General features: G+C 37.3%; 1 protein-coding gene across 1 annotated transcript in view; it reads right to left on the minus strand.

The window, feature by feature from the left end:
- The window catches only part of LOC115227584 (cilia- and flagella-associated protein 221-like), a 66,078-nt gene extending 58,630 nt beyond the window's left edge, over positions 1-7,448 (minus strand). Inside the window, exon 1 of the mRNA XM_029798369.2 lies at positions 7,367-7,448. The gene's annotated coding sequence lies outside the window, so the exon portion shown is untranslated. The remainder of the gene's footprint in view (positions 1-7,366) is intronic.
- Between the last annotated feature and the right edge of the window lie 19,019 nt (positions 7,449-26,467).

Below are 26,467 nucleotides of genomic sequence, written 5' to 3' on the forward strand. Positions count from 1 at the left end.
GCCATGAGTCCACTGCTCTAAACACTGGGCTATTGTGCCTCCACAGACACACAGACACACACACAACACACCACACACACACACAAACCACACACACACACACACACACACACACACATAATGATCATTAGCTGATTCTGGGTGGTCCATTTATTGAATGTTCTTCTTAGAGGTAAGACAAATTTTTCATATTTGTTGCACTCACATGTCTTTGCCAGTATATATGCAGTGAAGCTTTATCAATTGTATCAACTGCTATTTCCAGTAAATATTGGTGCCTTGTTGTACCACTAATCTATATATATATATAAACATATATATATATTTTATTTACCACAGGGGGCTAAATACAGAGGGGACAAACAAAGGAATTAAGTCAATTACATTGACCCGGTGCATAGATGGTACTTATTTAATCACCCCGAAAGGATGAAAGGCAAAGTCGACCTCAGCGGAATTTGAACTCAGAACATAACGGCAGATGAAATACCGCTGAGCATTTCGCCTGGTATGCTAATGATTCTGCCAGCTCGTATGTATGTTTCTAACCAAGGTCCAAGGCTCCTTCATTGGAATTTCAACATAAACAACAGGGGTCTTTTTGTTTGTATGTATGTATATGTGCAGATTTGTATGTTTTGTCTTGTGTGTGTGTGTGTGTGCCTGGAAACAAATGCAGATTAACAGGAACGGAAAGACAATGGCTGTAGAAAATCTGCCTCGATGAATTCTGTCTGAGCCATGCAAGCAGGGAAAAGTGGTTGTTAAATCAATGATGTGGAGAAGGAAGAGGGTGCTCGCCAGATTTTTATATCTCTTCATCTGTTTCATTTAACAGTTTATTAACCTTTATCACATGTATAACAGTTTCATTATGTATTTTATTACAAGATCTTTAACAAGATCTTTATCTGATGGGTTTTTTTTTTAATAATAATTAGGGATAAAATTTAATCCTTATTGTCAAAAATACTTTGCAAAAAATTAAAACTGAAATCATTCAATTTCCTGAAAGTGCTGACAATTAAGTTTCTGCTGATGTCGATGGTAATGATGATGATGATGATGATGATGAGGCCAATGATGATCAATCAGGATGATAATGATAATGACAATGGTGGGAATGATGATGATGTCGATGATGATGATGATGGTCTCGAGGTTGATGATGGCGATCATGATGAAGAGGACGGGACATGATTGTAGTGAATGTAATAGCAGTCTTGGGGTTGATGATGATGATGGTATGATGACGATGATAATGATGATAATGATAATGATGATAATGGTAATGATGATAAAGGACATGAGCTGGAGGAGGAGGTGGTGTAGGAGAGGGAGAAGAGAGAGAGAGAAAAGATGGAAAATGGTGATGGTAGGGGTAATGCCAAAAAATCATCTCAATAATAAAGCAATGAATGACTACAGCAACAACTACGACGAAAGCGACGATGGCAATAATGATGAACAGGAATGGCAAAAGCAATAAAGATGATGATGATGATGACAGTAGTGATGAAGATAATGACGACGACAACGACAACAACAACAACAACAACAACAACATCGATGATAACAAAAGCAAGAACGCTCACTGCGGCTGCTACCAACCACCACCACCACCACCAACGTCGTTGCCACTGCTACTTCTTTCGACACCTCCCCTGTCACCACTGATACCAACAACGACAGCAGCAACAACAACAACAACAACAACAACACGAACGGTGGATGATGATGACAGCTTTCAAACTGTATTTCGCCCCCCCCCCCGAAACTTGACAGCTTAATACATTATGCAACAAGAGAAATGGAATTCAGTGATTCCGTATGAATTATGAAGGAACAGCTGTTGAGTTGAATGTGCAAATGCTTGTTTTCTGAAAATATTTGCTGTCATGTTTGACGCATTAATGAGGATATTTTAGGCTGGTTTTTTTACTCTTTTGGTGCTTTTTTTTTTCTTATTTTCAAATACTACTCAACAAGTCTAGACATCCTATACAAAGAGCCCTCTGCTTTCTCAATTTATCTACTTCTAACTATCCATCTACCCATCTATCTATCTATCTATCTATCTATCTATCTATCTATCTATCTATCTATCTACCCATCTATTTATCTATCTATCTATCTATCTGTCTGTCTATCTGTCTGTCTATCTGTCTGTCTATCTGTCTGTCTATCTGTCTGTCTATCTGTCTGTCTGTCTGTCTGTCTGTCTGTCTATCTATCTATCTATCAATCTATCTATCTATCAATCAATCTGTCTATCTATCTACCTATCTATCTATCTACCCATCTATCTATCTATTTACCCATCTATCTATCTATCTATCTATCTATCTATCTATCTATCATTCTACCCCTCTATCTATCTATCTATCTATCTATCTATCTATCTATCTATCTATCTATCTATCTATCTATCTATCTATCTACCCATCTATCTATCTATCTATCTATCACACACACACACACATATATATATTGCACATTGTTTTAGATTTTGTCGACTACACTGTATGGTAGGGCTAGTTGGGCACGATCTATGAGAAAAATAGTGTCATGACACAATTTACTCTGCCAGAAGTTTGGAAATGACATGCTGTACTGCTTGGCATTCATGCTAGAAGCTCCAAAATGAATATTTCAGAGAGTTTGGGTGTTTATCTGAAGACATGTACCGAGAGTGATAAAAATCAAACATCCAGTCAACATCATGGTGTTTGGAGTGATCACTAGTGATAGTGACGTACTACCTCCATTCATCTTTCCACATGGCCTCACACTCAACACGGAGGCCTACATCAAGTGTTTGGAGAAGGTTGTGCTGCTGGAAGACCCTATGTCTGGCAACAGGACTCAACACCATGCTACACAAGCAGGAGAACCCAGACATGGCTGTCAAACAATTTCTGCCACCACATCACGCCTAACATCTGGTCACCTAACTCCCCAGACTATTATGTGTGGAGCATAGTTAAGGGAGTGACCAACAAAACACCTGGTAACACCAAAGATGAACTGAAGGCAATGAATGAATGTATGTATGTATCTATGTACATGTTAATTGCTAGCAAGGACACGGTATTTCTTTTTGCAACCATAATATTCTACCAAAAATATTACTGGTTAACAAGTCAGTATTGTTTCTTATCCTGAGTTAGCAGTGCAATATTTTTACTTCATATTTATCTCTATAGATTTTGTCATAAATTCAGAGCCAACACTGAAAGTTACAATGGTTTGTAAACGAATACATCTATGTATACAATGCAATGAAAAATAGATAAAATAGTAAAAATAGGAGAAATAAAAAAAAATTCAATTGCATTGTTTAAATAGACATATTTGATTACGAAACATTGTAACTTGCATTGCTGGGTCTCAATGCTTTAGAAAATCTACAGAGATAAACTTGAATCTAAGAATGTGTATATGTGTATATATTAATGCTTCTTTTTATGTTCGGTTACAATAAAAAATAAAATTACATTAACTCTTTAGCATTTAAACTAGCCAGACCAGGCCAATATATTCTACTTGTTTTATGTTCAAACTGGCTAGATCAGGCATGTCTCATCTACCCTACAATGTCATCAAAATTATAAAGTTTCAAGATAATCCATGATTAATTCAAAACAGGCATAGGTGTGGCTGTGTGGTAAGTAGCTCCCTTACGAACTACATGTTTCTGGGTTCGGTCCCACTGCCTGGCATCTTGGGCAAGCGTCTTCTACTATAGCCTCAGGCCAACCAAAGCCTTGTGAGTGGATTTGGTAGACGGAAACTGAAAGAAGCCCGTCGTATGTCTATATATATATAAACATATGTATGTGTGTGTATATGTTTGTGTGTCTGTGTTTGTCCCCCCCCCCCACCAACATCGCTTACATCCCTGTAACTTAGCGATTCGGTAAACGAGACCGATAGAATAAGTACTAGGCTTACAAAGAATAAGTCCTGGGATCGATGTGCTTGACTAAAGGCAGTGCTCCAGCATGGCCACAGTCAAATGACTGAAACAAGTAAAAGAGTAAAGAGAGAGAGAGAGAGAGAATAACACTGTGAGTAGATGAGAAGCATTACATCTGATGGAGTAATCTGAATGCTGAAGAGTTAATCTGATGGGTTACTTTTTATAGAGCACAAATTAATTATTTTAGAGCACAAATTAATCTCTACATTTATAGAGAACAAATTAATTATTACGGAGATGTACTCGCATAGCAAGTAATTTGATCTGAGATCGTGTGCTGAAACGAAAACAATTGCAGCGTGGAAGGTGTTTATAAGCCATTTAAGAAACACACAAAAGCCGTTCGATTCACTTCAACATTTAAGTTTAATTTGTCAAAATATTTTCGTCGCTAAAATCCGCAACCTGTTCACTGACAAAGTCCGTGCTGCATCTAAGAAAGTAACAGTTAGTTCGTCATATATATGTACGTATGTATGTGTGTATGTATGCATACATGTGTGTACTTATACAGAAATGTTGTTGACAGTGTCTGAAGTTTCATTTAGCAAAGTTATCATCAGACAATGGTTTAGCTGGCTAAAACTTTGAAGTCACTGTCAAGAACAGTCTTCTATAAGAATAATAAATATATGCATGTGTGTGCATATTGTTACTAATGCTAGACTTGTTATGGCAGAAAACAAGGTCCTTTGGATCCCAGCTTCAACAGAAACAACATCATCATCATCATCATCATCTCATCATCATCGTTTAACATCCGTTTTCCGCGCTAGCACGGGTTGGACGGTTCGACCAGGGTCTGGGAAGCCAGGAGCTGCTCCAGGCTCCAGTCTGATCTGGCAGAGTTTCTACGGCTGGATGCCCTTCCTAACGCCAACCACTCCGTGAGTGTAGTGGGTGCTTTTTACGTACCATCTGCACAGGTGCCGGGGGGATCCGGCATCGGTCACGATCGGTTGGAGCTTTTAACGTGCCAGTGGCACGGAAGCCAGCCAAGGCGGCGCTGGCAACGTTCGGATGGTCTTTTTATGTGCCACCGGCACAGGAGCTAGTCGGGGCGGCGCTGGCATCGGCCACGTTTGGATGGTGCTTTTTATGTGCCACCGGCACAGAAGCCAGTCGGGGCAGCGCTGGCATCGGCAACGTTCAGATAGTGCTTTTTATGTGCCACCGGCACCTCAGATTTTGATAAGCAACCTTTTTTCATATCAGCCAACTTGAATTCATTGGTCATCCTGTGATACAAATTCCCTGTTTAAAGTGTTTTAAATTGCAACCTTCCATCAAAAATTTTTTGTTCAATTAAGTTTCAAACAACAACTTAATAATGACAAAGCTGTTTTATTAAATTCTTCCCTGTTTATAAAATCAGTTGAAAACACATGAAATGTGTTCAACAGAAATACTAAAATGTTAATAATTTTGACACCAACCTGTCTAAGACCACCCCTGGTTCTGTGATACAAAACTTCCTGTTTCAAAGTGATCTAAAAACCTTCCATCAAAATTTCAAGTTAATTCATGTCCCAGACACCAATTTAATGACAAAGCTATTTTGGTAACTTCCTCATGCTGTTCAAAATTAATTCAATCAAAGGCAATGTATTTCTACAGAAATATGGCAACTAAAGAGTTAAGTTTCATCTCTAATTATTAAAAACAGGAGCTGGCAGAATTGGTAGAGCAGCAGGTAAAATACTTGTGGCATTTTTATTACACTACATGTCTTTAATTCTGTGTTCAACTTCTACCAGGTGCAACTTAACCTTTTCTCATTCCATAGTGAGGCAGGTGGGGGTGGAGGGTGTTGAAAAATTAAATACCAGTTATGTAATGAGGTATATCTTGGCTGACTTCATACAATCTGAAAATATGAGGCATTCTGCCAATGTGATAAATTAATCAATTGTTGATTTCTAATACAGGCACATCATCATCATCACCATCTTTGAACATCCCCTTTTCCATGGACCATATAGAATTTGACGCAGAAGATTTTCTATGGTTGGATGCCCTCCCTGTCCCAACCTTCACCTGTTTCTAAGTAAGGTGACATCTTCTTATGGCCAGACATGTTTTCAGAGAAGATTGGAACATATGATGTCCAGATAAGGACACACTGACACACACACACACACACACACAATGGCTTCTTTCAGTTTCCATCTATCAAATTCACTCACAAGGGTTTGGTTGGCCTGTAGCTACATCAGAAGATCTTTGGTCAAGGTACCTCATAATGGGACTGAACCTGAGATCAAGTGTTTGGGAAGTAAACACACTTGCATATGGTCGTACATTCTGAGAGACAAAGCTAATTAAGATATACTCCAATATATTACCAGTACTTATTTCCTCTCTCCCTACCCCAGAAGAACAGGCAAAATCCACCCCACTAGATTTGAACCCTGAGTCTAAAGATATTTAATTAAATGCTGTAAAGCATTTTGTAACAATATTTTACAGATCCACCATTCTTTGTGGTATCAAAGAATGATTTCTAATTCTGGCACAGGGCCAGCAAATTCAGAGGTGGAGGCTATTTCATTACATCAGCCCCAGTACTCAACTGGTACTTTTATGATTATAATTACTTTTTTTTCTTCTTCTTTCTTCAAATTTTCTTCCATTTTTCGCTGTGTGTTTTCCATACACTTAGGGCAGAGAAGCTCATTGTATGCATTCCCAGATTACACACACAAATTCACAGGTAAAATATGTATATAAAAAAAATTAATAAATAAATAAATTCATGAATGGATGTTGCTTATCACAGCAATAATGCTCTTCTCAGTACATGAGTTGTTCTAGTTAACATGATTTTTTGCACTTCCTATAGGGATAGTAAGCCTGGTATCACTTTCAAATAGGTTTCAGTACCTTTTTTTAACATTCCTAGAGATCCTACAATCACTGGTACTGTAGTCGCCTTGAGATGCCACATTTTTTCAATTTCTATATTATTAATATTATTATTATTATTATTATTATTATTGTGCTGGTGCCATGCACAAATCATCCAAGTACACTCTGCAGAGTGGTTGGCGTTAGGAAGGGCATCCGACCATAGAAACCGATGATGATGATGATGATGATGATGATGATGATGATAAAGATAATGATGATGATGGCGATGATGATGATGGTGGTGGTGGTGGTGATGGTGATGATGATGACGATGAGGGTGATGATAATGATGGTAATGATGATGATGATGATGGTAGTGATGACCCTGAAAGGACAAAAGGCAAAGCTGACTTCGGTAGAAGTTGAAACGAACACATAAAGCGCTGAAAACAAGCATTTTGTCCGACATGCGAACAGCTCTGCCAGCTCGCTGCCTTATGTGTTAACAAATATCAGAAAGGTAAATCTACAAACCAGCAAGTCTTCATAGGAAACTGTTTTTCTTGAAATGAATTCCTTGTGGCTTAGAGGAACTTGAGAGAAAGTGTCATAAATCTGTAATGCAATAAAAGAAATAAAATAAAATAAAATAAATGAATAAAAGATAACACCATGATACCATAAAAAAACAAGCATTACAGTAAATGAGACATTCCTAAAAATAGCTTCCTGTGTTATTAGATTATTGTACATTATTAATGCTTTTCTTTTATCTTTTACTGTTTTAGTCACTGGACTGAGGCCATCCTGGGGCAAAATCTTGAAAGGTTTCGTCAAAGAAATCAACCACCATACAGATTCTATAGGTTGCTATTACGAAAGTGCTAAGTTTGGCAACATAACACTGGTTGTTAGGTAGCGGGTGGATGGGAGAGCTTATATATATATATATATAATAAATCTCTAAACGAGGTATAAACAGTAACTGCACGACAATGTGAGGTATACTTGCCATCTCAATATGGCTAACCACTAAGGGTGGGTGTTACAAGCTACAGTAACACCCACCCTTAGTGGTTAGCCATATTGAGATGGCAAGTATACCTCACATATATATATATATATATATATATATATATATATATCATCACCATCATCATCATCGTATAACGTCCGTTCTCCATGCTAGCATGGGTTGGACGGTTCGACCGGGGATCCGGGAAGCCAGAAGGCTGCACCAGGCTCTGGTCTTATCTGGCAATGTTTCTACAGCTGGATGCCCTTCCTAATGCCAACCACTCCGTGAGTGTAGTGGGTGCTTTTTACGTATCTCCAGTCCAGGGGTCCTGGCATCTGCCGGGTGCCAGTCATAGGATTGGTTAAACACACACGCACACACATATACATGAGACTTCTACACAATTTCCAGCTACCAAATTCATTCATGAGGTACCAATCAGGCTGGAACTATTATAGATGACACTTGCCTAAGTTTCTAGATGGTGGAATTGACACTAAAACCGCAATATTGCAAAGCAAGATCCTTAACCACATGGCCATCTATAAAGCATTGTTACAAAATGCTTTGCAGCATTTAATTACTTATCTTTAGACTCAGGGTTCAAATCTAGTGGGGTGGATTTTGCCTGTTCTTCTTCTGGGGTAGGGAGAGAGGAAATAAGTACCAGTAATATATTGGAGTATATCTTAATTAGCTTTGCCTCTCAGAATGTACGACTGTATGCAAGTGCGGCTGTGTGGTTAAGAATTTTACTTCCCAAACATGATCTCAGGTTCAGTCCCATTATGAGGGACTTCTTTTCAGTTTCCATCTATCAAATCCACTCATAAAGCTTTGGTCAGCCTGAGGCTATAATAGAAGACACTTACCCAAGGTGCTATGCAGTGGGACTGAACCCTTTTATTTTACTTTTTACCTAAAAGCTGTCCATCAATGCTGACGCTGACACTGTCTTCTAAGAGTCTTATCCTCTTTTGTTTTGTTTTTTTACCCTTTAGCATTCAGATTGGTCTGTCAAATATAATGTTAATTAATTCACACTGTTCTGAAATTAATCATACTCTATCTCGTCACTTTGAGATTTAGATGATGTGATTGTTGGCTTTTAGAGTTTCTTTGCAGTGTAGGTATGAGAGGCCTGACCTGGTCAGTTTCAACATTAAACAAGAAGAATATTTAAGTCTGATATGGCCGGTCTGAATGCCAAAGAGTTAAAGGTGCTCATATTGATGTAAGTTGCAGTAATTTGGCTGCTATTTCTGACAACTGAAGCAACCACAAAAAAAAAAAAATTCACACATCTAGGTGTAGAAGTGGCTGTGTGGTAAGTAGCTTGCTTACCAACCACATGGTTCTGGGTTCAGTCACACTGCGTGGCACCTTCTACTATAGCCTCGGGCTGACCAAAGCCTTGTGAGTGGATTTGGTAGACGGAAACTGAAAGAAGCCTGTCATATATATATGTGTGTGTGTGTGTGTTTGTGTGTGTGTGTGTTTGTTCATGTGTCTGTGTTTGTCCCCCCCAACATCGCTTGACAACAGATGCTGGTGTGTTTACGTACCCATAACTTAGCGGTTCAGCAAAAGAGACCTAATGGAATACGTACTAGGCTTACAAAGAATAAGTCCTGGGGTCGATTTGCTCGACTAAAGGCAGTGCTCCAGCATGGCCACAGTCAAATGACTGAAACAAGTAAAAGAGTAAAAGAGAGAGAGAGAGAGAGAGAGTATCTCACACATTAAACCCCTTCCTCAGCAATGCTTAAAGTCCAGAACAGTTTAGTTGGCTGCAAATTTGTAATAAAAAATGAACATCTTATGGTCGTGCTCCAGCATGACCACAGCCGCATGGCTGAAACAAGTAAAAGAATAAAAAAGTATCCTGTCCCACTAGTTCTACTCAATCAGCCCGTCTCCAGCAAACCATTCGCTTCATTCTTCTGCTGGATATTAAATTCAGAAACTATAATATTTATGTAGAGGTATATATATTGGTGTATATTATTACAGTCTCCATGAAAAAAATTAGATTATTTCAGGCCAACTCTATAGCAAATAACTATTATTTTCATCATTGTCAGCTGGATGCTGAAGGTCAGTTTATTTACTGTCTTATGGGAGTAGAACAACTGGTAATCGAAAGCACACAAATATTTCATCTTATGAACTGGTTTATAATTAGCAACATTACATACATGTGTGTGTATGCATATATTGCATATGTGTATTTGTGTGCGTAGGCAGGAAGATAGATAGATAGACTGATAGATAGATAGATAGATAGATAGATAGATAGATAGATAGATAGATAGATAGATAGATAGATAGATAGATAGATAGATAGATAGACAGACAGATAAATAGATAGATATATATATAGATAGATAGAGAGAGAGAGAGAGAGAGAGAGATAGATAGATAGATAGATAGATAGATAGATAGATAGATAGATAGATAGATAGATAGATAGACAGATAGACTGATAGATAAATAGGTAGGTAAGTAGGTAGGTAGGCAGGTAGTTAAATAGATAGATAGATAGATAGATAGATAGATAGATAGATAGATAGATAGATAGATAGATAGATAGATAGATAGATAGTGATAGGTAGATAGAAAGACAGACACAGATAGACATAGATAGATAAATACAATGAGATATAGCATAGAGGAAAATACATACATACATACATATATATAAATATATATATACATACACACACACACACATACATACATACATACATACATGAATGTAGACAGACACATCTATTTGCATGTGCACATACACTCATATAGATAGAGACAGACAGAGACAGTGACATACATAAAGACAGAAATTCACAACGGAATACAGGAAACACAAATAAACTACTGCAAAATATTGTTTTTGTGTGTTGGTTTTTATTTAGCTTATGCACCTTTTTTGTTTGTTTTTTTTTTTCTCACACTCATCATTGCATTCGGTGCCATTGGACGGGGCAGGGGACATATGCACGTGTGTGTGTGTGTGTGTGTGTGTGTATTTGCATATTCATACTGAGCGAGTGGATAAACATAGGAAAGCAGGCATTTAGCTGTAGACGTACATAAATAGAGCAACTGATGAGCAGATATACATACATACATACATACGTATATATATATATATATATATATATATATATAATATATATATATAATATATATATATATATATATATATATACATACACACACACACACATATACATATATGTATACACATATATATATATATATATACCCACACACATATATATACATATATATTTATGTATATTTATACATATATACAAATATATGTATATATTTATATGTATGTATGTGTATGTGTGTGTGTATATATATATATACATGACACACACATACATATAAATACATACATATATAAAGATATATGTGTATATATACGCATACATCGGTGTATGCATTTATATACATGTATCCATACACACACACACACACACACACATATACATATACATATATGTATACACATATATATATATATACGTATATATCTTTATATATCATCATCAGTTAATGTCCATTTTCCAAATAAGTAAAGGAATCAATAAATAAAATAAAAAAAATAATAGGATTATAACAAAAACAGACAGGTAATAAAAGACAAACAAATGGACGCGCGCACACACACACACACACACACACACACAAATGCACATAGACATACACACAAAGCAAATCAGTCAGACAGATTGATTGATAGATTTCCCCGGTTCATTTACAGCGCAAAACACAAAACACAACAAAACCTGCACCACCTCGGCAACAACAACATCAACAATTTACTCCTGTCTAGGCTGTGAAAATAATATAATTGCTTGGAATATTAAAGAAGGACCAGATTAATAAAAAAAATTTATAGGCACAGGAGTGGCTGTGTGGTAAGTAGCTTGCTTACCAACCACACGGGCCGACCAAAGCCTTGTGAGTTGATTTGGCAATCGGAAACTGAAAGAAGCCCATCATATATATTTGTTACATAAAATCTGTTCTGTCTGTGTGTGTGTCTTCTAGGATCTCGGGCATCCTCCATCCGATTGCACTCAAATTTGATATGTAGATACCGATGGTATCAGGGCGTGTATAAGTCTTGAAAAAATTACAAAAATCGATTCCAGGTGAGAATGTGATCGATAAAGCCGTGGGAACGTGCATTTGTACGTGCAAGTACATCAGCTTTTGTGATCTGTACTATGCGTACACGAGAAAAATGCTCATGCAGTTTGCGCAAAAAAAGCCAGCTGGCTTGAAATAATACCACAAAATGGGACGGTCCAACAAGTTGTTTTGAGAAAATTTGGTCTAAATGTTTGACAACTCAAATGGGGGGCATTTTGCTCATATATATATATATATATATATATATATATATACTTACATATAAGAGATCAATGTGTACATATGCTGCTATATTTTTTTATATATATAAAATACAACAATGGGACAACAAAACATCCAGAAAGACAATACAAAGAAAACAAGGATGGATCATTTGGAGTTTTCTGTCCTCAGTCGAGTTCCAAATTATCATTGCAATTTTGGCTATATATATACATATATATGTATGTATGTATGTGTGTGCATATGTTTGTGTGTCCCTCCTCCCCTGCCAACATCACTTGACAGCCAATGCTGGTGCATTTAGATCCCTGTAACTTATCGCTTTGGCAGAGAGACTGGTAGAATAAGTACCAGGCTTACAAAGAATAAGTATGGGAGTCGATTTGCTTGACTAAAATGTGGTGCTCCAGCATGGCTGCAGTCAAATGACTGAAACTAGTAAAAGAATAAAAGAATATATATATATATATATATATATATATATATATATATATATATATATATACACACACGTGTGTGTGTGTGCATATATATGCGTGAGTGTGTCTTATGTATGTAAGAAGGGGTGCTGAAAAGTTCCTGATTTTAAGTGCATCATGAAAAGTCTAATTGAAGGTCCAAACTTCCAAGTTCTTTTACAGGGCTTAGAAAAACTGAAGGAACGCTGCAATAAATGTGTGAATCTGAGAGGGAAATATGTTTTATAAAAATCATAATTTAATTCCTCCTGTATTTACTTTTACCGAAAGCCAGGAACTTTTCAGTAATCCCTCATACATATGAAGACATAAAGAGATTGTTTTTAGTCTGAAATGCCTTTAAAAGATAATGACTAAAAGTAAAGAGCTTCCGTTGGTCAATTTAACCAAGTGTAAGTGTACTTGACTTGACCGTTATCAGGGGCCAAAGGCAAAAGCAATTTAAAAAATGTTTTTTCTGTTGTGGAAGACTAGCTGATGCCCATCCAGCAAGTCTCCCTTTTTTCCAGACCATCATTGTTTCATTCCAAGGGAAAACAAGAGCACTCAGAGAGCGCAAACCTCCATCAAGGCAGCACCAACATTCTCTCAAAGATTTAGCCAGAGATGATTTTTAAAATGAGAACATCTGAAATAAACTTGACTGCTCCCACAAACAATAATACTAAAAATGAACACGACTGCTCTCAAAAATTAAGTAAAAAAAAACAAGAAAAATAATCCAGAATCTTTGTCGAGTACCAGATCAATCTCAAAATCTAATAAGTTTGTGCCAGTCACGAGGCCAAAGTTTCATCCGAATCCATCCAGTGGTTATTGAGATATCTTGTTCACAGACAAACAAACACAACTGAAAGCAATACCTCGCCTTCACTAAGGCAAAGGTAATAAAAGTAAGCACTGACACAAGTCAGCACCCAAGTTGCTGCATTATTTCAACTCAAAGCATAACCAGCCAGGACAAATGCCACAAGGCATTTCATCCTCTGTTTTAACAGCTCCATACCCTGATTGGTATCTTTATTCTACAGACTTCATAGGGATGAACAGCAGAGTTGGCTTCAGCAGGATTTGAACTCAAAGCATAAAAACCCAGAACAAATACCACAAGGTATTTCGTTCACCACTTTAATGATCCCATTAATCCACTTTCCTGATCTGCTAATTTATTTCATAGACTTTAGAGGGATAAGAAGCAATGTTGACCTCAGATGGACTTGAACTCAGAGCACAAAGGGCCTGATTATATCACAAAGCATTTTGTTCTTGTCCATTGCTGTAACAGCCCTATTGACCCCACAGCTTTGAGTGTGTATTGTATTTCATAGACTTTAGAGCAGTGTTTCTCAACTGACTTTTAGCTATGGACCCCTTTGATTCCTGTTCAATTCAAACGGTCCCTGCCAGTCATTCAATGTTTAAAAAATCCTCTGCTTACCAACCACATGGTTCCAGGTTCAGTCCCACTACATGGCACCTTGGACAAGTGTGTTCTACTGTAGCTTTGGGCCAACCAAAGCTTTGTGAGTAGATTTGGTAGGCGGAAACTGAAATAAGCCCATTATATGTGTGTATGTGTGTGTGTGTGTGTGTGTGTAGGTGTACATGTGTATATATGCTTGTGTGTCTGTGTTTGTCGCTCCCAGCATCGCTTGACAACCAATGCTGGTGTGTTTACATCCCTGTAACTTAGCAGTTCGGCAAAAGAGACTAATAGAGTATGTACTAGACTTACAAGGAATAAGTCTTTGGGTCGATTTCTTCAACTAAAAGCGGTGCACCAGCATGGCTGCAGTGAAACGACTGAAGCAATCAAATTACCATCATTGACAACGTCATAATTTAATATCCATTATCCATGCTAAATGATGATAATGATGATTTAATTCTAGAGATATAAAAGGACACTTTTAACATCGAATGACTGGCAAGGTGTGTCTGAGTAGAATACCAATCAAAGAAGACCATTGGTAAAGATCATAAGGAATTGCATGAAACCAATTATTAAAATATTTCGTGTAGTATAGGAGCTTAATCAATTTATTGTGGATAAATTTTAACAAGGAAATTTTATATGATTCCTAAATGGATTGTGGTTGAGAAATGCTTTGTGATATATTCGGGCCCTTTGGAGGCAATGGCCCAGTGGTTAGGGCAGCGGACTCGCGGTCTTAGGATCGCGGTTTCGATTCCCAGACCGGGCGTTGTGAGTGTTTAGTGAGCGAAAACACCTAAAGCTCCATGAGGCTCCGGCAGGGATGGTGGTGATCCTTGCTGTACTCTTTCACCACAACTTTCTCTCACTCTTACTTCCTGTTTCTGTTGTACCTGTATTTCAAAGGGCCGGCCTTGTCACTCTCTGTGTCACGCTGAATATCCCCGAGAACTATGTTAAGGGTACACGTGTCTGTGGAATGCTCAGCCACTTACACGTTAATTTCACGAGCAGGCTGTTCCGTTGATCGGATCAACTGGAACCCTCGTCGTCGTAACCTACGGAGTGCTTCCATCCATGGTTGAGAACCACTGTGTTAGAGTGATGAAAGGCAATGTTGTATTAGAACTCAGAAGATAAGGAACCAAAACATTGCTGATTTCCAAGTTGACCCAGTTCTTTCTTGAAGTGTGTTAGCAGACATGGACAATGGAAAGAATTTCCGCTTAACTTTTCTTTTCTTCAATAATTTGATATTACCACTTGGATGCTTTTATGATGCTTTTTTAGCCTTTTTGCTTTTTGCCTTTTAGCTGTTGATTTTGGTTGGTTGTTTGTGTGTGTGATATTTATTTATCTAAACATTCTTCTTCAATTTCTAAAAATTTCCTTTTCATAATTTATTGTTTCCTTCCACACAGAGAAATGTTTGTTTGATGGTTTGTCTTCAGATGCTTTAGAAAACTGTTACAATGAAAACTGAAAAAAAACATATAAAAATAAGAGCCACACAAAAGAAAGGCTGACACTTTTACCTTGAATCATCATCATCATCATCATCATCACCACCACCACCACAACCGCCACCACCACCACCACCACCAGCATCATCATCTACATATACATATATGTGTATATCATCATCATCATCATCATCGTTTAACGTCCACTTTCCATGCTAGCATGGGTTGGACGATTTTGACTGAGGGCTGGCAAACCAGATGGCCGCACCAGGCTTCAATCTTGATCTGGCAGAGTTTCTACAGCTGGATGCCCTTCCTAACGCCAACCACTCCGAGAGTGTAGTGGGTGCTTTTTTTGTATGTATATGTGGGTGTGTATGTATATACATATACAGAGGAGTCCAGTGTAATCCATAGGCAGGAGAGGTGCAGCTGAAGTGTAGAAAGTCCAGTAGAGAATCCGTAGAAGTTTGTGGGTGATGAGGAGACAGGATTAACTGCCGTCTATATATATATATATCTATATATATAAAAAAGAGAGATTCTGTCTGTTTGTCTGTTTGTCCCACAAAACAAAAGTAAGCCACCATCGCATTTATAAGCATAGGCGTTTTGTCCACTTTTATGCTTTAACTATGGTGATGATAATGATGATGATGATGGCGTGACCAGAGCTAAAGTGCCAAAATTTCCAAAGAATCAACACCTTTCATTCTCTCTCCCACTCTATTTATCTTTCTGTCTTTTCTATTTGGTTGGAAATTGTCCTGTGGCGAGAATGGTCAGCTTTCAAGACAAAGACAACCATCACACCATATATATTTATTCATTTATTTAGTCTGTTCTGCACAATTAAACACAGTCAATCTCTCTCTCTCTTTCTCTCTCTCACACCCTCTCTCTTCATTTATAGATGCCATGCAGTGTGACTGAACTGGGAACCATGTGGTTGGTAAGCAAGGTACTTACCACACAGCCACTCCTACGCCTATAAATATATATATATATGACCGTGATCGACCGGGTTATCAGATGTTGCTACACATCCCTGGTCACAATGCGCTTTGCATTGTTTTAGCCTTCAAATGACGCCACCCTGCTGGCTAAGTGAGCAGGCCAACAGACGAAAGAGTGAGAGAAAGTTGTGGCGAAAGAGTACAGCAGGGATCGCCCCCCCCCCCTGCAGGAGCCTCGTGAAGCTTTAGGTGTTTTCGCTCAATAAACACAAATATATATATATATATATATATATATATATTATATATTATCTGCTATGTTTGGGTTTTGAGCTTTGTCTCTTGGTGTGTAAATAGCTTTTTAAAATCATTGCCACCCCCATAAAAGATCATGATTTATAGATTGTCCATAGCATTTGTCACCATTGGTGCTTTTATTCCACACATTTATTAATGGAGTCACAGTTAAACAGAAGACTAGTGATGACAAGAAGTTCCCCTTGCTCTTTCCCTGGCAGCCAATCTGAAAACCACACCCTTTCTTTTATGGCAATAGAGCTGGTTATTTTGATTTGTTTTTCTTGTTTTTTCGTCTATATTTTTGTTCTCGTTATTTTGCAGTGTCATTGATGTTTTCCATTCTTCACATAATTTACTCCATTTAAAACTTTTAGAAGGAAAATTTTGACAGTGACTTTGAAGTGGCTGTCATTGTCTTCCTTATAAAAGCCTAATAAATATGTACTCCACCAAAACTTATTGAATAATCCTTCAGTTTAGTGTTAACTTGTATTAATATATAACTTGACATAACTTCAAACTATATATATGTATATATATTACTCTTTACTCTTTTACTCTTCTACTTGTTTCAGTCATTTGACTGCAGCCATGCTGGAGCACCGTCTTTTAGTCGAGCAAATCGACCCCAGGACTTATTCTTTGTAAGCCTAGTACTTATTCTATCGGTCTCTTTTGCCGAACCGCTAAGTAACGGGAACGTAAACATACCAGCATCGGTTGTCAAGCGATGTTGGGGGTACAAACACAGACACACAAACACACACATACATATATATACATATATATATATATACGACAGGCTTCTTTCAGTTTCCGTCTACCAAATCCACTCACAAGGCTTTGGTCAGCCCGAGGCTATAGTAGAAGACACTTGCCCAAGGTGCCACGCAGTGGGACTGAACCCGGAACTGTGTGGTTCGTAAGCAAGCTACTTACCACACAGCCACTCATATAGATGAAATTTATAGAAAAACAAAAGACAAAGCCAGGTGTATGAACACCAAGCAGGTGTATTAGTTTGACACTTGGGGAAAATGAAAAAGTCATATTTGTTTCGAGCCTATGCTCTTCAGCAGAAAGGAATAAGAGAAAATAAACAGAGAGAGATTGAAAAAAACTAGTAGGTTTAGCAGTCAAGCATGGCGAATCAAGACTTTTTGCTTCCCAACCACATGGTTCCAGGTTCAGAAAGTACTGGCATCACCCACGTTCAGATGGTAATGGCTAATGAAAGAAAATGCTGCACAATATATCAAGTAGAGATGACTGGAAAAGTTCAAAATATACTTTGACAGCAAAATAGGAGATACGTACTTCGATTAAAAGACGAAAGTATTATTCTGAAAAATTCATTTTGCCCAGGGTTGTTCCTGAACTTGAAAAGCAAGGCTTTCTCTCTTTGTCCTCATATCTGGAAATATATTTTGACCAACTGGTCAGTTTGATCTCAACAGTAACAGTTGGCTTTTCACATTGTTTGGAGTACCGACACGTAAAACTTTGTTTTCACACCTTCACACCATATGCATGGTACAGCAATCCCTACTTGATGATGATGATGATGATGATGATGGTGGTGGTGGTGGTGGTGGTGGTGGTGCTGGTGGTGGTGATGGTGGTGATGATGATTATGATGATGATGATTTACACACTCATACATACACATACCCATGCATAATTTTTTTTAAAAATCTGCTCCACCTTACTTTCCTATCTCCATCTCTTTCATAAAACTTCTCGGGGTTCATAGACTTACAAGCTTTATCGGGAACTCACTAGTGCTGGTGGCATGAAAAAAAAAAGCATCCAGTACACACTGTAAAGTGGTTCACATAAAGAAAGGCATCCAGCTGTAGGACCCATGTGAAAGCAGACACTGAAACATGAAACAAGTCCTTGGGTTCATTGGATCCTTTCAAACCATCCAACCTATGCCAGCATAGACCACAGGCATTAGATGATGATGATGATGATGATTACTCTGGTGGGATTTGAAAACAGAATGCAAGAGACTGGAAGAAATAGCCTAAACACCACAAGGCATATTTTTCTGACGCTCTAATGGTATCAGCGGTCTGCTACCTTTGGGTCTTGAGTTCTTATCTCTTCATGTAAATCACAGAATCAACCAGATTAGCAGATGCAGTTACACATCGCTGGTCCCAATGCGCTTCTTGTTCGTTAGCTTTTGAATGATACCACTACACTGGCTAGTGGGGGCGCATGGCTTAGTGGTTAGGGTGTTGGACTGATGAATGTAAGATTGTGCTTTCAATTCCTGGACTAGGCAATGCCTTGTGTTCATCATCATCATCATCATCATTCATTTCATGTTGCTGCGGTCCACTGCTGACTATAATGAGTAATCCTGAGGGACCAGCATCCCGTCCAGATGGGGAATATATATGTCAGGAAACTGAGAAACTGGCCCTTATGGGTTGCTATGGCTTAAGAAGGTAACTTAGTGGAGCTGTGTGGCTTAGTGGTTAGGGTGTTGGACTCATGATCAGAAGATTGTGGTTTCAATTCCTGGGCCAGGCAACTCATTGCTGTGTTCTTGAGCAAAACACTTCATTTTATGTTGTTCCAGTTTGCTCAACAGGCAAAAGTGAATAATCTTGCGATGGCCCAGCATCCCACCCAGGAGGGGAATACCCCATGAAACCGGGAAACCAGTACTATAAGTCTGAGGAGGCACGTGGCTTTGTGGTTAAAATTTGGGACTTTTGATCGTAAGATTGTAGTTTCAATTCCTGGACTGGGTAACACATTGTGTTTTTGAGCAAAACATTTCATTTAATGTTGCTGCAGTCTGCTCAGCTGGCAAAAAACAACGGACCGGCATCTCACCCATGTGGAGAATATATATGCCATGAAACCAGTAAACCAGCAAGAAGGTAACCAAAAAAAAAAATAAGAGAAAAACTACACTGGCTAGGTGAGCGCGTCAACATTCCTCCTGACCTTCCAAGGCTACTCTGTTGCAGGGTCATCCATTTATGGCTGAGTGGACTGAAGCAACCTGAAATGAAGTGTTCGGCTCAAGAACACAACACACCACACACACCAGGGAAATGAACCCACAATTAAGCAATCACGAGATCAATACACTAACCACTAGGCCACACATCATCACCTTGGTGTAAATAGTTTTCTAAAATTATCCCCTCATAAAAGATCATGATTTATAGATTGTCCATAGCATTTGTCACCATTGGTGCTTTTATTCCACAGATTTATTAATGGAGTCACAATTAAACACAAGACTGGTGATGATAAGAAGTTCCCAATGCCATTCCCACCAACAACCAGTCTGAAAACACATTGCCTTTTTCTTTTGGTTTTTTTTTTCATGGAGACAGAGCTAGTTGTTTTGATTTCCTTTTTTTTCTTGTTTTTTTTTTGTTTTGTTTTCTGAATTTTTGTTATTATCTTACAGTGTTATTGTTTTTTTTTCCGTTTTTTGACATAGTGTACTTCATTGTGCTACCACAGTGTTAGCACTGCTTTGTTCACATACAACAACAACAACAACAACAACAACATCATCATCATCATCATCATCATCATCATCATCATCATCATCATCATCATCATCATCATCCTCCTCCTCCTCCTCCTCCTCCTCCTCATCCTCATCATCATCATCATCATCATCATCATTATTATCACTATTATTGTTATTATTGTTATTATCATTATTATCACTATTATTGTTATTATTATTATTATCACTATTATGTTATTATTGTTATTATCATTATTATCACTATTATTGTTATTATTATTATTATCACTATTATTGTTATTATTGTTATTATTGTTATTATCATTATTATCATTATCATTATTAGTATTATTATGTTTTTATTGATGCTATTGTTGTTATTGCTATTGCAATTACTATTACTGATATTATTATTGATGTCATTATTATTGTAGTTGTTCTTTATTATTATCATCATCATTATTATTATTATTATCATTATTATTATTATTGTTGTTGTTGGTGTTGTAGTCACTATTATTATTGTTATTATCGCCATAGCAAACTACTATTATGTTGCCACATTCTTTTATTCGTTTACATATACATTTATTTATTCATACATTCACTCATTCTTTCTTATTTGTCACTGTTTATTGATAAATTATTTATCTCTGTTGTATTCCATGCACAAGAGTCCACTCGTATTATTTGCAGCACGACCGCTCGTCTCCATTTTGCTTTTAAAAAGCGGGCTCCCTTTAAAAAGACAGAATTAATGGGGAGAAAAATACTGAAGCTTTATCAAAATAAAGCAAGCCAGGGAACATTCTCTATCAAATTAGTCTCAATTATCACTCAACACATACAACAGGGGGGGGGGAAGAGAAAAAAATTAAAAGAATAAAACAAAATAAAAACAGATTTGGTAAAGTAAAAAAATAGAGCAAAAAATCCGAACAAAGGGATTAAGATACACAACAGGAAGTCGCTGTAACTGAGAGCCATTACCCAAGTTTTAATACAATGGAAATCAAACCAATTGCTTCCAGAGTGTCGGAGGCTGTTGTGGTCGTCACACACATCATCATCAATGTAAACAAAAACATATGTAACAAGAATAGATATTGTAAAGATCTGAAAGCTCAGCATTATTGTGAAAAAAAGATGACGAAAAAGACAAATATGTCAAAATACCAAAACGCAAATCTGTTGAAATGGTGACTGTCCTCGGGAAATTAATGCAGGCGTTAGCAATACAAGAGTTTTGTTTTGTTTGTTTTGGGTTTTTTTTTTACTATAGACAGTCATCTCAATCACAAAAGCTGCTTACTTACACCTGTATCTTAAAATATATGCATATTTCATATTTTTATGAAATATAAGCATATGTATGTGTGTATGTACACATACACATACATATGCCCTATGTACCTAGACACAGATGTATATGTGTGTGTGCATGCATATATATATGTGTGTGTGTATGTGTATGTGTAAGTGAGTGTTTGTGTGTGTGTATATACATATATACAGACACATTCATATATACATAGACATACATAAAGAGACATACATACATACACACATTGGTGAAGTCCTGGCTATGTGGTTAAGAAGCTTGCTTCCCAACCATGTGGTCTCAGGTTCAGTCCCATCACATAACATCTTGGGCAGGTGTCTTCTACTATAGCTTCAGGCTGACCAAAGCTATGAGAATGGATTTCTTCATCATTGCGAATACAGTCAAATATTACTGACAAAGTCTCTCCACAATTCACAATTTTCCACTGCTCCTGGCAACTGCTTCTTATTGAGGTTTGTATCATTTGAGAGTTGATCAATAAATAGTCACACAGGTCTTCCTCTACTGCGTTTCTCATCAGCTCATTCACACAATAGCATCTTGTGTATAACTTCCAGCTTACTTCTCCAGCAATGTCCTACAAATCATAACCGTCTTTGAGCAATAAATAGAGAATACTAAACTCATTCCCTATGGATACCGTATTATTACAACGAGTGGCTTGTAAACGTATCTAACTCGCTTTCGCTCGTTAGATACGTTTACAAGCCACTCGTTGTAATAATACGGTATCCATAGGGAATGAGTTTGGTATTTTATTTATTACACACGAATAAACGACCATATTTTATTAACCCAATAACTAAATTCTTCACGTTTAGTTGTAACTTAAGAATGACAAAAGTAGTGCCGTCACCGTGACCTCGGGTCATCACCATGTATTGACCAATCAGAAGCAGCGCTGTCACCATGACCTCGGATCATCACCATGGATTGACCAATCAGAAGCAGTGCTCGCAGTATCTGACATATGTTAGATACCAAAAATATCTCAAAGTGTTCTCACTCACATGTGTGTAATAATAGTTGTTATCTTGGGCAAGTTTCTATATTTGTAATACACTAATGCCAGTTTATGTTTTGTTCAATCCTAGGCATTTCAGAGTATGCACCCTCTAGTTTCTGCAAACGCCCTTGTATCAGGGTGCATGTACCCAAACCATTAAACAACACTGACTCAACAAATGTTCTGAAGAATGATATTTTGATTTCTCTGAATAGATCTGACTTCCATACCTTTTCCATTTTGTTCATTGCAGCCAAAGATTCAGTAATTCTAATGTCACTGTCCTTTTTGTTGAACTTACCAAACTTTTCTCAGTTCTGCTGGTTGTGGGTCTCCCAGAACGTTCATCAATATTGATATTTTTTCAGCCTTCTTGGAAACGTCTGAACCACTCATACACTTGTGTGTAGCTCATACACAGCTCTCAATATACTTTCTGCAATTTTGCATAGGCCTCTGAACAAGTATCATCCTGACAACTTTCTGATGTTTTCATCTTTTGAATTCAAGAAAGCACCTGGACGTTTTTTTTTTTTTTAGAATGATTTATCTATCAGCAGAACAGAAGGAGGAGGTGCAGGCTCTGCCTGTTGGAAGGGACAGTCATTTAAAAACAATTCTCATGATTTGAGAGCTTTCCTCCACTCAAAATACAAATCTTTGGCTGCTGTCTTTGTGAATGAAAGTTCATTTTGATAAGATGGTCATATTCAATTTCTGAACCAGGTAATGGTATGTATGTATATGTGAACTGTTGTGGTGAGAGTCATTGACACCCCTGTGGGATTGGAAGAATGGATTAGCCGAACTCTTATAAAAAGTAGCATATTGGCTGAGACGAGAGAGAAGTAGTAGGAGGCATTGAGAGTTCGTGGGAGTTGTAGATTATCATTGAGATTATTGAAAGTTTATATTTATAGGAGTATCATGTTTATTGAAGTAATTTGAAGTACGTCGTGTGAAGACAGTTGTGTGTATCCCTGCTTCGTGAAATCTGTGTACCCAACATACAGAAGGATATAAAATAAATACAGTTGATACACTTGGTCCATGGTTAACATCATTCTACAGGGTATAACTATTCTTCCTTCCCCAATAATAACACCTTGTGCATACATAATCCATACATACACGTAAACAAAAAGACACACAGATAAACCGACAGGCAGGCAAATAGACAGATAGATATGCATACATACAATCATACACACATACACACACACACACATACACACACGCACACACACAAATAGTCAGGTACACATATACACACAAGGGGGTGCTGAAAAGTTCCTGGCTTTGGGTAAAAGAAAATACAGGAGGGTCAGTTATGATCTTATTGAATATATTCCCCTCACAGATTCACACACACTTATTGCAGCAGCCCTTCATTTCTACTAAACCCTGTAAAAGAATTCAAAAGTTTGGGCCTCCAACCAGGCCTTTCACGATACCTTTAACCGTTTAGCATTTAAACCGGCCATATCCAGCCAAAAGTATTCTGCCTGTTTTATGTTCAAACTGGCCAGATCTGGTCTCTCACACCAACCCTACAATATCGTTTTAAAAATTAACAGCAACATCATCAAAATCTCATAGCTACAAGATAATGCATGATTAGTTCAAAGCAATGTGGATAAAGAAGTATTAATTTTGGCAGAATAATGTGAACACTAAAGAGTTAAAGCAGGAACTTTTCAGCACCTCCTCATACATATGTACATACATAGTATATTTCCTGGCATACAAGCTGAACTTGTCAGACCTAAATTTATAGCCCCAAAATATGTAGGTGGACTTACGCACCAAGACAACATTGGAGGACCAAACCTTCCATGTGAAATGCAGCAGGATTTTGGAAAGATGGTGACAATCTTTGAATGTTCACACTACATGTTTACAAAATATATTACATTGACTTGTAAGTCGGAAAATGCAGTACATACATATATTACAATGCTGTATAAATTCCAAAGAAATTATCTTGTTTCTTCATTGGTGATAAATTTTCAAAATAAAACCAGGAAAGCAGACATAACTATTTATAAAAACCAAAGCAAATACTTCCATTGTGGTGGCTGTTGTGGTTATCACGAATTTTATTAGAATAAGCAGAACAGATGTTCAAAGGATAGATAGCATAAAACGTTAAGATCTCACCTTATTTTGAAAAACTGACAAAATATCAAATGCAAATTTGTTGAAATACTGACTATCTTCAGGAAATTATGCAAGCATTAGCAAAGAACTGTTTTACCATAATTGTCAGGTGAATCACAAAAGGTGATGTTTACTTATGTCTGTATTCTTAGAATATATCCATATTTCTACCAAACGTCTGTGTTTGTGTGCATGCTTGTGTGTATGTGTGTTTATTTACCATTCTTTTAATATTCCTTTATACTTTCTGAAAACCTAAACATCTAGAGAAATAAAAATTCACACAAACACACGCAAGTATGTACACACAAATAAGCACACTTCAACCATGCACACTCACTCACATACACACACATATGTACACATACATAAAAACATTAACACCGTCATACAAAAAAAATATACATTCACACAAATATGAACATCCCAAAGACACAACATACAGACAAAAAGAACTAAACAAAGACACAACAGAAATATCAATAAACAGGGTCAGGTGATGGGGATAAACTGGATTTTAGTGTTTTACTCAAGACCACAACACCTCACCCAGTCCAGGAATCAAAACTAGAAACCTTATGATCAGGAGTGCAATGCCCAAATTACTAAGCTACACATCTTCACATTACTCCAATATACTCCACTGCAAATGCGTACCAGCTGACTACTGATGCAGCTTTCTCTCCTTCAGACAGCCACATCTTAAAAGAAGGGCCAAGAAAGGATCTATATTTGCACCCAGCCACATAGTCACCTAAAATAATTAGCAAAAGCAAAGTTGTTTTTGTTTCTTTTCGAGCTATGCCTGGCTCATAAGGGCCAGGTTCTCAGTTTCATTGGTGTATAGGTTCTCCACATGGATGGAATGCAGGTCCGTCACAGGTGAGCTGCTAGATGCAAGAGGAAAGAGTGAGAGAAAGCTGTGGCGAAAGAGTCAACAGAAGTTCACCATTATCTTCTGCTGGAGCCACATGGAGCTTATGTGTTTGGCTCATAAACACACACATCGCCTGGTCTGAGATTCAAACCCGTGATCTCTCCATTGCATGTCTGCTGCTCTAACCATTAGGCCATGTACCTCCACACAGCAAAAAATAGTGGCAGCTACTGTAAAAGGATAATTTGACGAACATTTTGCTTCTATGTCTAGGAGACCAAGAAACCACATAGAAATTCTTTCTAGCATTTGTTTTTTTGACACTACCATCTATGTCTTTCTAACCTTCATATATTGGTGTCAATTCTGTAGAAAAACGTAACCCCCACCACCCCGACAATTAGTGATTCATGACTGATAAAACAAATGCAAAAACATTTTAATTCTAATAATTAATGTTTGAAGTTTATTTTCGTTTCGTTATTGTTTATTCTGTTTTGCTTTTTAATTTTGTATTTTTGATTTTTACGTACTTAACCTTCAAATGATATCACAATTGAAGGTAAATAAATTAATGTTATGACTCAATTTAAAATAAGCAATTAGTTGAGAAATCAGCAAATTAATTTAGTTTTCCATTTAGAAATATTTTGGAACAAGCCATAAAATCACCAATTATAGAGAAGGAAATGA

Source organism: Octopus sinensis, unplaced genomic scaffold, assembly GCF_006345805.1.
Source record: "Octopus sinensis unplaced genomic scaffold, ASM634580v1 Contig05058_ERROPOS156467, whole genome shotgun sequence".
Lineage (NCBI taxonomy): Eukaryota > Metazoa > Mollusca > Cephalopoda > Octopoda > Octopodidae > Octopus > Octopus sinensis.